Here is a 14520-nt window from a genome sequence, read left to right on the forward strand (position 1 = left end):
TGCCTCTGCCTCTGCCTCTGCCTCTGCCTCTGCCTCTGCCTCTGCCTCTGCCTCTGCCTCTGCCTCTGCCTCTGCCTCTGCCTCCTCTGCTGGGGTCCCAAATGTATCCCTAGCACAGCATAACCTCTTTTTGCATACTATGCATTGCTTCCTGGGCCCCTTCTTAAGGTGACAGCATGTCACAGTGAGAGGCAGAAGCTGTGGTTAGTAGAGCTCCAGTTTGTTGATCTAAAACAGATCACAGCACAACTCAAATTCTAACATAAAAATAGAAATTGTCCCTGTGTTATATTTTTGTTGCTGGCATTTACTTCACAATGACGCTTACCAGTTGTATCACAGTGACTTAAGTGTGGCTTCTTACGATCACTAGCTTTTGTGTGCTCTGTTTAATGGAAAGACTGAAACCCAGGCAGAGAAAAATGAGTTTATTTATAGTGAGGTTTTTCTCTTCATCTAAATTTTTAATGACAGTGTTGTAAGTTGTGGGAGTAACCAAAGTTACCAAGAATATCCAAGCAAAATGCCCCAGTTATTCAAATGCATTGGGCCCTTTCATGTGGAAATGCAAATCAATACTCTAGGGAAAGACTGGTCAGCAGCAGATCAGATCATTGGATCATTCCAAGAACTTTGAGAGGAGTTGAAGAACGGTCACTAAAAGTGGTTTTTCACTCCCTCCCCCTCCACCCCCCAAAAGTTGACTAGAGGCTTTTATAAATCTTGGAACGTTTTACTTAAAATATTGCTAATTTAGCATTTCAAGGATGAAGTCTAGAAGTTTTAATAATCCTTAATCCTTGAATTTAAAAGTTCAGTCATAGTCAAAAATGGAAAGTTAGATGAAATTTACTTAGAAACAGGAAAAAAAAAACAACAACAACAAGAAGCAAACTAACAGATAAAGTCATCTCCACCTGCAGTGCACTGGACATGTGTGTGTGGGGGTGGGGGGGGTGGGGAGGTTCTTACTCAGAATGCACTTTGTATAAGAATAAGATGATGGTCAAACTGAACTGACAAGATGTGGGCTCAAAAACCCTACAGTGACCAGAATGGATGTGCTTAAAAGAACCAATGGATGTTTATTTTAAGTTAAAATAGTTCAAAGATGGAATTTCTCATCATAACTGAAGAATGAGCAGCTGTTCTTGATATTACACACCTTTGTGATTCTAGAATTTATCACATGGAGGTGAAGTGGTTATTTTTTAAACTTTATTTGGTGTGTGTGTGTGTGTGTGTGTGTGTGTGTACAGGTACTCAGACCATTGCCCCTGTATGAAGGTCAGAGGACAACTTTCAAGAGTCAGTTATGTCCCTCTACCTTTCCATAGACATCTAACTAGGTCCCGAGGCTCACAGGACCAAGGTCTCTATCCCTTGAAGCATCTCACCAGCCCACAGAATGTGCATTTTATGCAAAGTACAACCACATTTCCCCAGACTCAGCACCCGGGAAGTGGAATCAGAAGGATCAGGAATCCACATGTGAATCTTGGCTACAGAGAGTTCAAAACTATTCAGCTACCTGGGACTATTTTGAGCAAACACCAAGGAAGTACACACCAATTTACATGGTGAAAATTTTCACTGTTAATAATGCACTTAACTTACGACTGAGACATTCTCGTCAAGTTTGTTATTGGTTTGCTTGTTTATTGCCAAAAGGCCATCAGGGAAGATCCGATGGGGCTTCAGAGGTGATATCTCAAAGTCATGGTGCTCCAGGATGTGAAGTTGGTGGTGTAGGGACACCCAGCACCCAAGTTATAAGGGAAACATTATCAGTGACTAAGGAGAAAGGACCAGTACAGGACAAGCCACAGGACCTAATAGCCAACTAAACAACTGAAGAGAAAACCACAAACACGGACTTGTTGGTTTATAAAAACAATTAAAGACCCTAAGGCTGAGCAAACCTGCAGGGGAGTAACTCAGAGAAAGGGAGGCAGCCACAGCGAGCTAGTGGAGAGCAGTCACCCTCTGAAGTGATGAGGCAGCTGGCTGGAAAATCACCCACTGCAGGGCTAGCTTGCTCCTATCATGGAAGAGGGGGAACTACTTTAAGAGAACTTAGTCAAGCCTTTGAAAAGAAGTCTTCATTTCTCTCTCTAAACCTGAAGATTCCCCCCTCTACACTAGCTCAGTGAAAGCCCACCCCCCAAAATCAGTGTGAACACAGAAAACTGGTTATGATATGGACACAGATTAGAGTTAGGAATCCATGTGGCCCCACTCTGAATGGGAGCAGAAGACACTGACAGCTAGGAACTGGGCCTGGCTGTAGGGGAAGGGGCAAGGCCAGCTGTATGTGAATGCAAGCATAAGTGGGAGGAGTCATGACTGGCCTGGCCAAGACACACAAATTCATCTGTGCAAAGTGCTTGGTTCTGACTGACAGCTTCCTATGCTCCAAGAGCCAGAGGTTTTTGGATCTTTCCCACAGCCAGCCCACACTTAGCTGAATGCCTCTGAGAGGGCATGGACCTGGGCTGGACTTGCACTCAGCTAGAGGCACCCACTGAATTGCTGGCATCACTGGCATGTGGAGATCACCCTCAAGAGATCAGCCCAGCACCGCCCTAACACTGCTGGGGCTGCTGGTGGGAAAGGTAGGGCAGGGCTCAACCTGCAGCAGCCCTTTCTGGTCTAACCTGTTTGGACCTCAGTGAGGATACAGCCTATTAACCCTCTTCTCCCTCCACCACCATCACCAAGGTAACAAGCCTGGGGAAAAGTCTGCACCTCTAGCCATTCAGGGGGAAGAAACATGGTTCACGGTTAACAAGGGTTCTGGCCTGGTCTGTGTTGTTTTCCTGTGATTTTTATTCTGTTATTTATACCTTCAGCCTATAAATGTCCCCCTTTCTTTGTCATTTCTTCTCTTAATTCTTCTCTATCTACTCTTCTTTTTATTAATTATTCATAATTATAGCTTTAGTTTTCTTTAAAAATTTCCTCGCTCATTCTAGCTCCTTCTCTTTCAGTTTTTGTTAGACAACAAGTTAGATCCCCTGTATTATCTACCCACCCATCTGTAATTCTCTATGACTTAACTCTTAAGCTTTGTGTGGTCTGTGGCTAGATCTTACATAGGTTAGAGAGATATGGGTGCTGACATAGCCATTGCTCTAATAAGACAATTGTCAAGTCTGGTTGTTCAAAAGTCATCATTATCTGGTGTGTCTAAGAAATAGGACGTGAGCAGTGGGTGGCTCCACAGCTTCTCAAGTATCATCGAGACTTTTGAACTCTGGAAAGAATGGGCGACGACCTTCAAGTACATTCAGCTCAAGTTTCAAGATTCGGGGCCCAGCATTTGCTTTGGGTGGGAGTGCTCCAGAACTCAGAAGATGCCAACTGGAGCAAGAACTGTAGATCAAATTGCATGCCCTTGAAAGATGTCACCCAAGACAGCCAAGACTCTCCAGGAGAGCCATTCTGTCTCCATGCCAGAACCACGCTAGGGTCCCAGGAGTGTGCACAACTCCAGGATTCAAGGGTTCAAAAAGAGAAGGGAAGTAAGAAAAACATGGAAGGAGGAAGAGATAGGAACAAAAAAGAGAAGAAAGAAGAGAGGGAGGGAGTAGAAGAGTAGGTAAGAAAACAAGGGGGAAGAGAGACAATGGGGAGAGCGAAGGGAAGAAAGTAGATGCTTATTCATGTGAATTAAGAGTAAATCACCTCCAGAATGAACCCTCTTACAAAAGTCAGCAGTTAGTCTGACAGCTTGCCTGGCTTGCAGAGAGAAGCTCCTGAGGGCAGATGCCCTGAGAGGAAGGAAGTTTCCTCAGTATCCATGCACACTGTTCCAGATCTTTCCATGGCATCTAGATTACAGACATGTTGGCTAAGAGCAAATGGCTAAGAAAATACACTATTGCAGAAGACCCAGTAAGAATGTGTGTAAGGTTTCTCAGTGTTCAGTGAGGATGTTTCTGAGGTTCCAGTAGATTTACAGATTTCTGCCTCCTCTTGTTTTGGGCTCGGTATTTTTAGGAAACAGTGGGTGTTGCTGCTCAGTTCACACACAGCCTGTGTGGTCTGACATGCAGAGTGGCCTGGCTTTAGACAGCACTTGCATTGGGGAAGCCTGACACCTTGAAGTTATCCTGGGTTTGAGTCCAAATGAGAATATTCTCTACCCACAGCAAGGTCTTTTTAAAAAATTATAAAAATCATTACCATTTCAAATTGACTGGTCATGCTTGCATAGAGTGTGATGTTTATTACGTGCATATACACAGTCGATATGAGAAAATAAAACAACCTAGCAAGCATAGAGCCCAGAATTCCATCCTCAGCTATCAATAAACCAAGCATGGTGGTACACAACAGTAAGGCCAGCACTAAGGGATAGAGGTCAGAGGACAAGAAGTTCAAGGTCACCCTTGGCTACATATCAAGTTAGAGTCCAGCCTGGAATACATGAGAATCAATTTAAACTTTTAAAAAATAAAGTAACTAGTGTGTTTTCCCTAGAAAGCTTTACTCATTGACTCTATCCTGCTGGAGAAGCCTGCAATGTCATTGGCACTTTTAATGCACTGCATGGTAGGGCTCTCTCAGCCCTCCTCCTCCTCCTTCTCCTCCTCTTCCTTCTTTTCCTCCTCTTCCTCCTCCTCCTCCTTCTTTTTTAGAGTACTTACATTTTTAATGACTATCACATTTATTATTTTATGTACGAGTACACTATAGCTGTCTTCAGACACATCAGAAGAGGGGATTGGATCCTATTATGGGTAGTTGTAAGCTACCATGTGGTTGCTGGGAATTGAGCTCAAGACCTCTGGAAAAATAGCCAATGCTCTTACCCACTGAGCCATCAGCCCTCTGGTTAGGGTGTAATTTTCACATCTTTCTCTTTTTTCTTTTCTTTTTATTAGAAGGTATATACCCAGATGCCTTACTGTGCCTGGCTTGGAAATATTATAGAATTACCACATGCTTGAGTATCACTAACTCTCCATTCTCTTTCCTAACCCAAAATGGTTCTAAACAGAATTATTGATTGTCATTGAGAAGACCTTAATGGGAAGTCTGAAGACATGGCCACCAGAGAAAAACAAAAGTCTCATGCTGGAAAATAAGGGCTGTAACATGGCTTATCTCTTGGGAAGTCAAATCCCTAACATATAAGGTGTAGTCTCTCTCTCTCTCTCTCTCTATCTCTCTCTCTCTCTCTCTCTCTCTCTCTCACACACACACACACACACACACACACACACACACNTCTCTCTCTCTCTCTCTCTCTCTCACACACACACACACACACACACACACACACACACACACTCACACACACACACAGAGGGGGGAGAGAGAGAAGGAAGGAAGAAGAGGAGGAAGAGGAGGAGGAGGAGGAGGAAGTATCTTCACCTTATTGCTGAATTCTCTGAGAGAAACTGTTTTAGTCTGAAAGAGAAATGGTCCCGCAGGCTGGGGTCTTGGATTGTATGATCCCCAGCTTAGGGACTGTTTAGGAAGACGCAGAGGCTTTAGGAAGCAGAACTTTGCTAAAGGAAGTGAGTCATTGTGGGTGGGCCTTGAGGTGTGATAAGCAGCTCCACTTCCTGTCCAATCTCTGCTTTCCAGTTCCAGACACAATGTGACCAGTTGCCTAATGTCACTAATGCCATACCCTCGATGCCATGAAGAATCGTTTCCTGTGAGCCAGAATAAAGCCATCCCTCCTTGCTTGATTATGTTGTGGATGTTGTGGATTTTGTCACAGCAATGAGAAAAGTAAGAAAAGAACCCCCTCAACTTGGTCACAACATCCCAGCCTTTTTTATTTGCTTGTTTGTTTGTTAGACTTAGACAATTAAACTTTTTTATTATTATACAGCAGCCCTAAATATCTCTTAAGATAAAGTCTTACCCTTCACCGACGCTCTTCCCCCTCTGCTGCCTTCAGAAAAACCAACAAGAAAGAAGACCCTGCTGGGGCTGCCCCACCCCCGCAAAGAAGTCTATAAGGTTCTCACCCACGAGTCTGTAGATCATGCCCCGCCCCCGCAAAGAAGTCTACAAGGTTCTCACCTACGAGTCTGTAGGTCATGCCCCACCCCCGCAAAGAAGTCTACAAGGTTCTCACCTACGAGTCTGTAAATCAATTTGGACATATTATAAGAATGTTACATTTTCAGTCTATGAACATGTTTGGTGATGATGTGCTGAGGATGGGACTCTGTCCTTCCCAAATTCATAGGTTGAGGCTAGTGTTTAGAAGTAAGGACTTTGGGAGATGACGACAGCTGAGGTTGCAGCCTTCTGAATGGGATTGGAGACTTCAAATAGTATGTAAGCTACAAGAGAGAGCTCTGTCGCCATGATGACAGAACAGAAAACTACCCTAGAGCTAGAACAGCCAGACTCTTAACTTAGATTCCCTGGCTACAAAACTAAGTCCTTTCGAGTGTTCCCATAGATGGAAACTGTCCCGCCTGCCTCTGCAAAAAGCGTTAGTACAAATGCCTAGATGACAAGAAGGTTAACTTTTCTCCAACTTTCCACCTAGTTCCCACATCATGGGTGAAGTAGCGAGGCACCAAGGCACCGAAAGGTCTACAATCAAGGCAAACGGCACACTGTAGGTCTTCAAAGCCTGACTATGCAACCACTCAGTATTCTGCAAAATGTACAAGAGCACTCAGTGCAGACAGAGTGAAGGAGCCACAACCACAGTAAGTGGGAACCCATCGGAGCCCACCAGGGATGGCAGGAGTTACAGCCTCTCCCTCTTCCTTCCCATTCCATCTGCATTCTACCCTATGAAGGCAGGCACCACAGAAGCAACAATAACAAATTCAGCAAGCCAGCCAGCCACTCTGCCACCCTGAGCCCTCCAAGCTGGATTGGACAGGCTTGCTTAGCTCTCCACACTTCCTGGGTGGTCCTAGGCTGCTGCCATTTAGTGAAGAGCCAGGGCTGCACCCCTTGGGTTCCATGCGCATACTCTCTGGACCCCTCTGGCAGCTCTGTGAAGCCATCTTGTTATGAGCAGCTGGACATGCAATTCCACTGGCTGAGCAGTGAAGCTGTGGAGGTCTTCTCAGAGCAAGGTGGGTCACACACAGATGTACCTGGGCCTTGAAATCTGCATATATAGCAAGCACCAAACACAGGGTCTCATACTTAAACAATTGCAGAGACAGATGACTAACTGGACAGTCCCCTAATTCCTCAAAACCTTAGAGCATTAGTCTTCAGCCTTCAGGCCCAGGATCATCTGACAGACCCTTAGGGATCCTGCCTGAGCCTGGAGAGGTGGCCTCAAGAGTCCTGCATGACCACCGCCCTTCCTGAAATTTGTCTAGTGGCTGCAGACCTCCTTCTCCAGCCGCCCCCACACACACCTCCTTCTTCCTTCCCCACCCCCAAACACCCCAAGACACTAGAGTTGTTATCAGCTTTGCTGCCGTTGTAAGTCAACATCCCAGCCTTTTAACCAGGTAGAACTGCTAAGTGCCGTACAAATAATGACATTGGCTTTGCACACAGGAGCCAGAGAAGCTGTATCTTCTCTAAATTATAGAACCTCAGCTTAAGGACTGGGAGTCCTGTAGTCTTAGAAATGGCCTACTTCTTCAGCAGCTGTTTATTTTAGCATTTATTCTTTTCCAAGTGGTAAAGTTGAGCTTGCAACACATTAGGAAAGCATCCAGCTTGCATGTGGTCAGCACTGAGCTATGGTCCAGTACGAGCCCAACCTTTCCATCATAGCCATTGCTACCTTGAAGGAAAGCCTATGCTTTCATGATCCAGCTTCGATAGCTGCTTATGGGCTTATGGTATAAATAAAGATACTGGAAGATAATTAGAGAGGAATTTTATATAGTGGACTGACATTTAAAAAAATAAATAGAAAAATATAAAAAAGACAAAGGTAGACATACATTATAAAAAGAACTGTGGGTTAGAAATGTTTAAACAAGAAAGGGTTACGATACATTTGTCTTCCTGTGTATTCTTTTGCTGTGATAAAACTTTGGAGAGGAAAGTGTTCTTTGAGTTGCACATCCCGATCACACTCAATCTCAGAAGGGAAGTCAGGGCAGGAGCTCAAAGCAGGAGTTTGGAAGCAGGAACTGAAGCAGAGGCCGTGGAGGAGTGCTGCTTACTGGCTTGCTTAAAGCACTGAGGACCACCTATCCAGAGGGAACACTGCCCATAGTGAGCTGGACCCGTCCACATCAATCATTATTAATCCTGAAAATATGCTTGCCTACAGGCCCGTCTGATGGAGGCATCCCCTCAGCTGAAGCATCCTCTTCCCAGATAGCACTAGCTTGTGTTAAGCTGACAAAAATCTAACCAGGACAAAGTTTAAACTCCATGTATAATGGTCCAGACAACTTCAGCACGTCGGTTAATCCTTTGAGATTCACTATAAAATCAACACAGTGAAGTATGTACTTTTCTAATTAATTACTAAATATTTAACTAAATATTAATAATCACATGGATTTATTTAAAACAGGATAAGACTATTTATGAGCATTTTATATAGCCTACTGCTGTAACTGTACATGCCTAAGAAAGTCATTTAAAGGAGATCTTTGGGCTCACAGTTGCAAACGGCCCCGCCCAAGTTCATTTGACTCCATTGCTTCTGGGCCTACAGTGAGGAGACACATCCTGGTAGGGTGATATACACAAAGCAGGTAATGTCATCATGTCACCTCATGGGAGAGAGTCCTCCCATCTACCTCATCAACCTGTGAATTAACAGCTGAGCAATGAGGCAAGAGGTCAGAATCCCCATGATCGGATCATCCCCTGAAAGCTCTATAGCTAAACACTGCTGCTCTGGGACCAACCTTCCACACAGGAGCTTTGGGGGGACACTGAAAACTCAAACCTTGCACAGTGTTTACAGCCTGTGCATTATTGCATAACACAGTCAATGGTACTGGGGAAGAAGTTAGTTTTGTGTCAGGGGCTTTCACTTTTGAATAGGAAGAGGTATGGATACCAAACTATACTTCAAAGTTTGGGCAGAATTTTATAAAAGAAAACCTCTATGTAACCTTATCTTTGTGAGCTGCCTTATTCTTTCAGCTTCTTTGAGGGGAAAAATGTTAATTTAGGGTTCTGGTCTTAAGAGTTAAGCTTAATCAGTTAACTACAATTCTTAAAATGACACACAAATTCAACTGTTTTTGTTTCTTTGGAAGTTGTATATAATATTAAAGTCAGCAATTATATGGCCAACCCATGGGAAAATGACAAGTTTTCTTGCGTCAATGTGATTGTAATTCTAAGGTCCAGTTTCTGCCATGTCTTGGGTGCTGATAGCTGGCTAGCTTACCCAGCATCTTGGTGAGATAGTCTAATCAGCAGGCAGCCTCCCCTTCTTTTCCACAATCCCCTTTCACCTAATTAGTAGTAAAATTTATAAAAACCTCTCTTTGCTTATTTTTCTGTATTTTTAAATATTTGATTTAAAAAAAAAAAAAACGTTGGGTCAGTGACCCACTTCTGTAGAGTCAGATCCATCTGATGACGTTTCATGGAAACCCAGATCTTTTTATAAATAGCTATGTTTTTCATTTTGTTGCCTTCAAAGCAATTTTTGCTTTAGGGACAAGAATCCCAATCCTAGAATTATTTTACATAAATACAACTTACACTTTCCAAGGTTTTCCTTTTGCCTCTCTGTGCTAAATGTAGACGAGTCTCTAGTCATCTAAACAAACAGTGGTCACATCCTTCAGCTTCTCCGTTCTGCTCTCTATTTCTTTGGCATAAAAATATGCTTTACAGAGCCTGCAGATGGGTTGGCTGGTACACGTGCTTGCCATCCAGCCTTGAGACCTAGATTGGAACCCTGAGATCCATGAGGTAGGAAGAGAGAACAGATTCTTATAGGTTGTCCTATCACAGGGATGTTGTGGCACGAAAGCAAGCACACATATACATACAAAATAAATATACGCGATAAAAATTACAAATTCCAAAAAAAATAATAAAATAAAATATGCCGTACTGAGGGAGACTGGTTTGTCCCTCCCCATAAGCAACACTAACCATTGTCGTACAATGGCAGTATAACATGGCTTAACTCTTAGTCAGTGTTTATGATAACTTGAAGCCCACCGTTGCTGAGCCAAGAACACAAAACCCTGAGTGAGATTAGTTTTCTCATTGGCTGCTGAATCTATGTTCTATTCTTTTCCATCATCTAGAAAAACAGCGTGCCCAGGGCAGGTTGGCAGGTGTGTCACCTGGCATGCTGTCACCCCGAAGGCTCACCCCTGGAGTTGCTGGCAAGTCTAGAGATGGAGCATCACTTTTCTCAGCCTCTCACTCCCACCCTGATACTCCAGCCCCTGGAAATTTACACTATCGAGACGAGGAACAGACACTGTTTGCAAAATGTGCAAAATGCCATACTTTGACACTAACATCTCCTCTTCCAGTAAAGAATAGTCAAGCATCAGCAATTCCCCGTGACTCACCCCAACACTTCCCCCTTTATTACATTAAGGCATAAAGTTGGGTTTTCTGGGCTGGAGAATGCAGTGCTGTGGTAGAATATTATCCTAGGATGTTACCCACCAGTCTAACCTCTGTGTTTATGGTCCCCTGTGGTCCATTGGCATTAGAGAACCTGCACCATACAACATCTCTTGACTTCTGGGGGAAGTGTGTTCATGGAGACAGAGAAGATAGCCTCTGAGGGTCAAGTCTCAATTTATCTATTGAAAAAAAAAATGTTGCCCACAATGAAACCCAGGCATAAACACTTGATGACTCAAGTGGAATTCTACTGTGTATGCTTTCTGCTGCTGTCTCTCCCCTCCCCTCAAGATGAAAAGCAATCCTACACATCAGGAGAAGGAATATCTTAGGGTGAGTAAACTCTGCAGGGACGGGTTGTGGTCATTTGGACTCTGCTGACAACAGTCTTGGGGGAGGCTGAGAAGTGGCCACAGGTCTAATCTGGAAACAAGTGCAGAAAGAATGTTTGCCTTGGATGCTTCCTGAAGTTCCTGAGCCCAGCACTGGAGGACCGCCTCTACCTTGAGTAAACAGGAAGGGGCAGGAAGGGGCAGGCAGCGGCAGGAAGGAAGTGAACTTTTGTTGTTCTAGAATGAGCAAGAACAGGGACTTGATTCCCAAGCATGCAACCAGCAGGCTCCGTGAGCCTTCTGAGAGAAACTCCTGCAACATCTACATAATGACGTTGTCCTGCAAGGAATTCTGGGACAGCTATCATGGGTGGATGTCATTCAATTGGTGTAACCTCCTCAAAACCCCAAAACTCCAGAGAAAGAGGTGTGTGCAGTTTTGTGGGTGGATGGAAGGATGGCCACCAAAGATCCAAGTTCCTTTTAAAAGTAACAGCTGAGGAAAATAAAGACAGATTTGTGTCTTGTGTATCTGAGCACTGACTAAAAACTTGAAGATGCACTGTAAGAATTTAAGTTGGACACAATTGAAACACATTTCAAGCCAAGAGACATGAGAAGAGCCTTCAGCTAGACCTGTTGCAATCCCAGCCAACAGTACTGTACTTTACACAGCTTCTCAGAATAGGAAAAGTGCCTTCTCTTACAGTCTGGTCTTTGGCACACATCAATGCGTGCTTCTCTTTAGCTACTCTAGCTGAAGGAAATGGATTCTCTTTGGCTTCTGATAATCACCCTGTCACTAAAGCATCCTTCATGCAGGCCCCTTATTTCCAACTTGGATTCAGAGGTTCTTAATTAAGATATTTTAATCCACCATAATTTGAGCCCCCGATGTATATTGTAACTTTCTGTATTGTTGTAAATGGCAAAATGCTAAACAAGTTTGTTCTAAAACATTCTCCAGAAAAAAAAATATTATCCTTTCATTTGTTTATTTAGAGACAAGACTTTCTAGGTAGCCCAGGCTATCCTCAAACTTGCTATCTTCCTACTCCTGCTCTGAGGCACTGGGACTGTAAGTGTGAACCACCACATGGGATTCTTTCTAACATTTATAAATTTTCTCGCCCCCAAAAGCTGCTTGTACATCACCAAATCATCTAAAACTTCAATGTTAATATTTTCCCTTTTAATTTGTCCATGTATTGCAAGAGTAACAATAACTCCCACATGCTTTCTGGTTCTTGTCTTTTCTACATACTTGTCCAAGCCTCGAGTCTATTCCCATGTCTCTTAATTCCTCACTTGACTAACAGAATATCATGGAGTGACACTGTATCAGTTCAGGAGCAATTCCCTGCCTGCAGCAGTGACTCTCTAATTCTGTGATGGTCTCATGGGCAGGCCCTGGGTGGTGGTGGTGGTGGTGGTGGGGATATCAGGAGTGAAGTTCAAATGGTGATAGTGGAACACAGCTCCATTGAGCCTAGACAACCTAGAGAACCACCAGTCATCAAGAACAAGCATTCTTGGAGCTAGAGTGTTGCTCAGTAGTTATGACCCTGCTACAGCTCTACAGAGAACGAGAGCATGGTGTCCAACATGCAAGTAGAGCAGTGTACAACCAATTGCAACTATGACTCCAGATGATCCAACTTCTGCCTTTGAGGGCACCTGCATTAATGTGCACACACTCTTCCACACAAGCACAAGGACTAGACAATCCACTTTAAAATGTATTTCCATTTTAAAAGAAAGGAAGAAAAGTTGGCTTAAGTCATTGCATTGTAAGGGAGACTTTGGCCATTTCATCCCCAAATTCATGTTGAAACAATTTTAGGCCTTTAGGAAGTGGTTGATTTATAAAGCTCTTTCTGTAAGCAATTACTCTTCTACAAAATGAGAAGCTTTGTGCCTTTCTATTCTTTGCATGTGAGTCTGACTACACAGGAAGTCAAGAGGGAACGAGCCCCCCCATCATATACTGAACACTTTTGAATTTGGACTTCAGGCTTCAGAGATGTTCTTCATAGCCTACACCAGCTCTGGTGGTTTCTTACAGTACCATAAATATACTAAGATCCATTGGTTCCTATGCAGTAGCAAGTCACTGAAGCAAAAGCAGTCATCTTGCAATGCTAATTCATTGTACTGGCTAGTTTTGTGTCAACTTGACACAGCTGGAGTTATCACAGAGAAAGGAGCTTTAGCCGAGGAAATGCCTCCATGAGATCCAACTGTAAGGCATTTTCTTAATTAGTGATCAAGGGGGGAGAGGCTCCTTGTGGGTGGGACCATCTCTGGGCTGGTAGTCTCGGTTCTATAAGAGAGCAGGCTGAGCAAGCCAGGGGAAGCAAGCCAGTAAAGAACATCCCTCCATGGCCTCTGTATCAGCTCCTGCTCCCTGGCCTGCTTGAGTTCCAGTCCTGACTTCTTTCAGTGATGAACAGCAGTGTGGAAATGTAAGCTGAATAAACCCTTTCCTCCCCAACTGCTTCTTGGTCATGATGTTTGTGCAGGACTAGAAACCTTGACTAAGACAAATTGGTACCAGCATAGTGGGGTATTCCTGTGACAACCTGACCATGTTTTGGGGAGGACTGTGGAAGGACTTTGGAACTTTGGACTAGAAGATCCATTCAGTGTTAAGAGCTCTGTCAGATGTTGTGTAGGAGCTTAGAAGATTTGGCTTGTGAAATTTCAGAGGGAAAATTAAAGACTCTTTTCAGGGCCATTGCTATTTTGGAGTTTGATTATTCTTTGGTTCTGGTTAGCTGGGGCTGAAGAATCAGCTGTGATTAACAAGACACCAAAACTACTAAAGCAAAACCTTTGCATTACTGGGACTATTAATGCTGGTTAGCTGGAGCTAAGAAATTAGTGGTGGTGTTTGTGCAGGAATAGAAACCCTGACTAAGACATTCATTATTGACCTAGAGAAAGACAGGGATTCCCCAAGGGTAGTGGTGACTAAGCACAGTTATGGAGGGAGAGGGGAGAGGACACTTCAGATGAGAAGAGCCAGAAGACCCCTCAGCTGAAGTCAGGAGGACATCAGGGAGAGCTTGATCAGAGGCTGACATGCCATTCCACATGATCATGGGGAGAGATATCTCCTCCCACATTCCATTCCCACATTCTCTTCTTGTGAACCCAGAGGAGAGGAATTCCCAGCAGGGCATAGATGGAACAGGCAAGCAAAGTTTAGTTTTAGCTGTAGATAAGCAGAATAATGTACACTTTCTGGGGCAGAGAATGGACTGAGCCAAATGTAAAGGTTGCCTCTGGTCCTGCCGTCCTACTTAGCATCAGAAGACCACTTGATATGACCTAGAATCATCCAGGAAAATAACCTCGACTGAACAAGACCTGCCCAAATCAGATTAGCCTGTTGTCACATCTGTGAGGCATTTTCTCAGTTGGTAATTGATGTAGGAAGAACCAGCCCACCCCTTGCAGTACCATCCTTAGGCCTGTAGACCCAAGCTGGGTAAGAAGGGTAGCTGAGGAAGCCAGTAAGCAGGACTCTTAATGTTGTTTCTCCTTCAAGCTTATATGTATAACCCTAGCTACTTGGAAGGGCAAAGCAGGAAGATCTCTGAAAGCCAGGCATTCAGGGCCAGAGCAGTGAGAATCTGTTTCAAAACTCAAATGAGTT

The sequence above is a fragment of the Mus caroli genome, chromosome 3, assembly GCF_900094665.2.
Source record: "Mus caroli chromosome 3, CAROLI_EIJ_v1.1, whole genome shotgun sequence".
In the NCBI taxonomy this organism is placed as follows: Eukaryota; Metazoa; Chordata; class Mammalia; order Rodentia; family Muridae; genus Mus; species Mus caroli.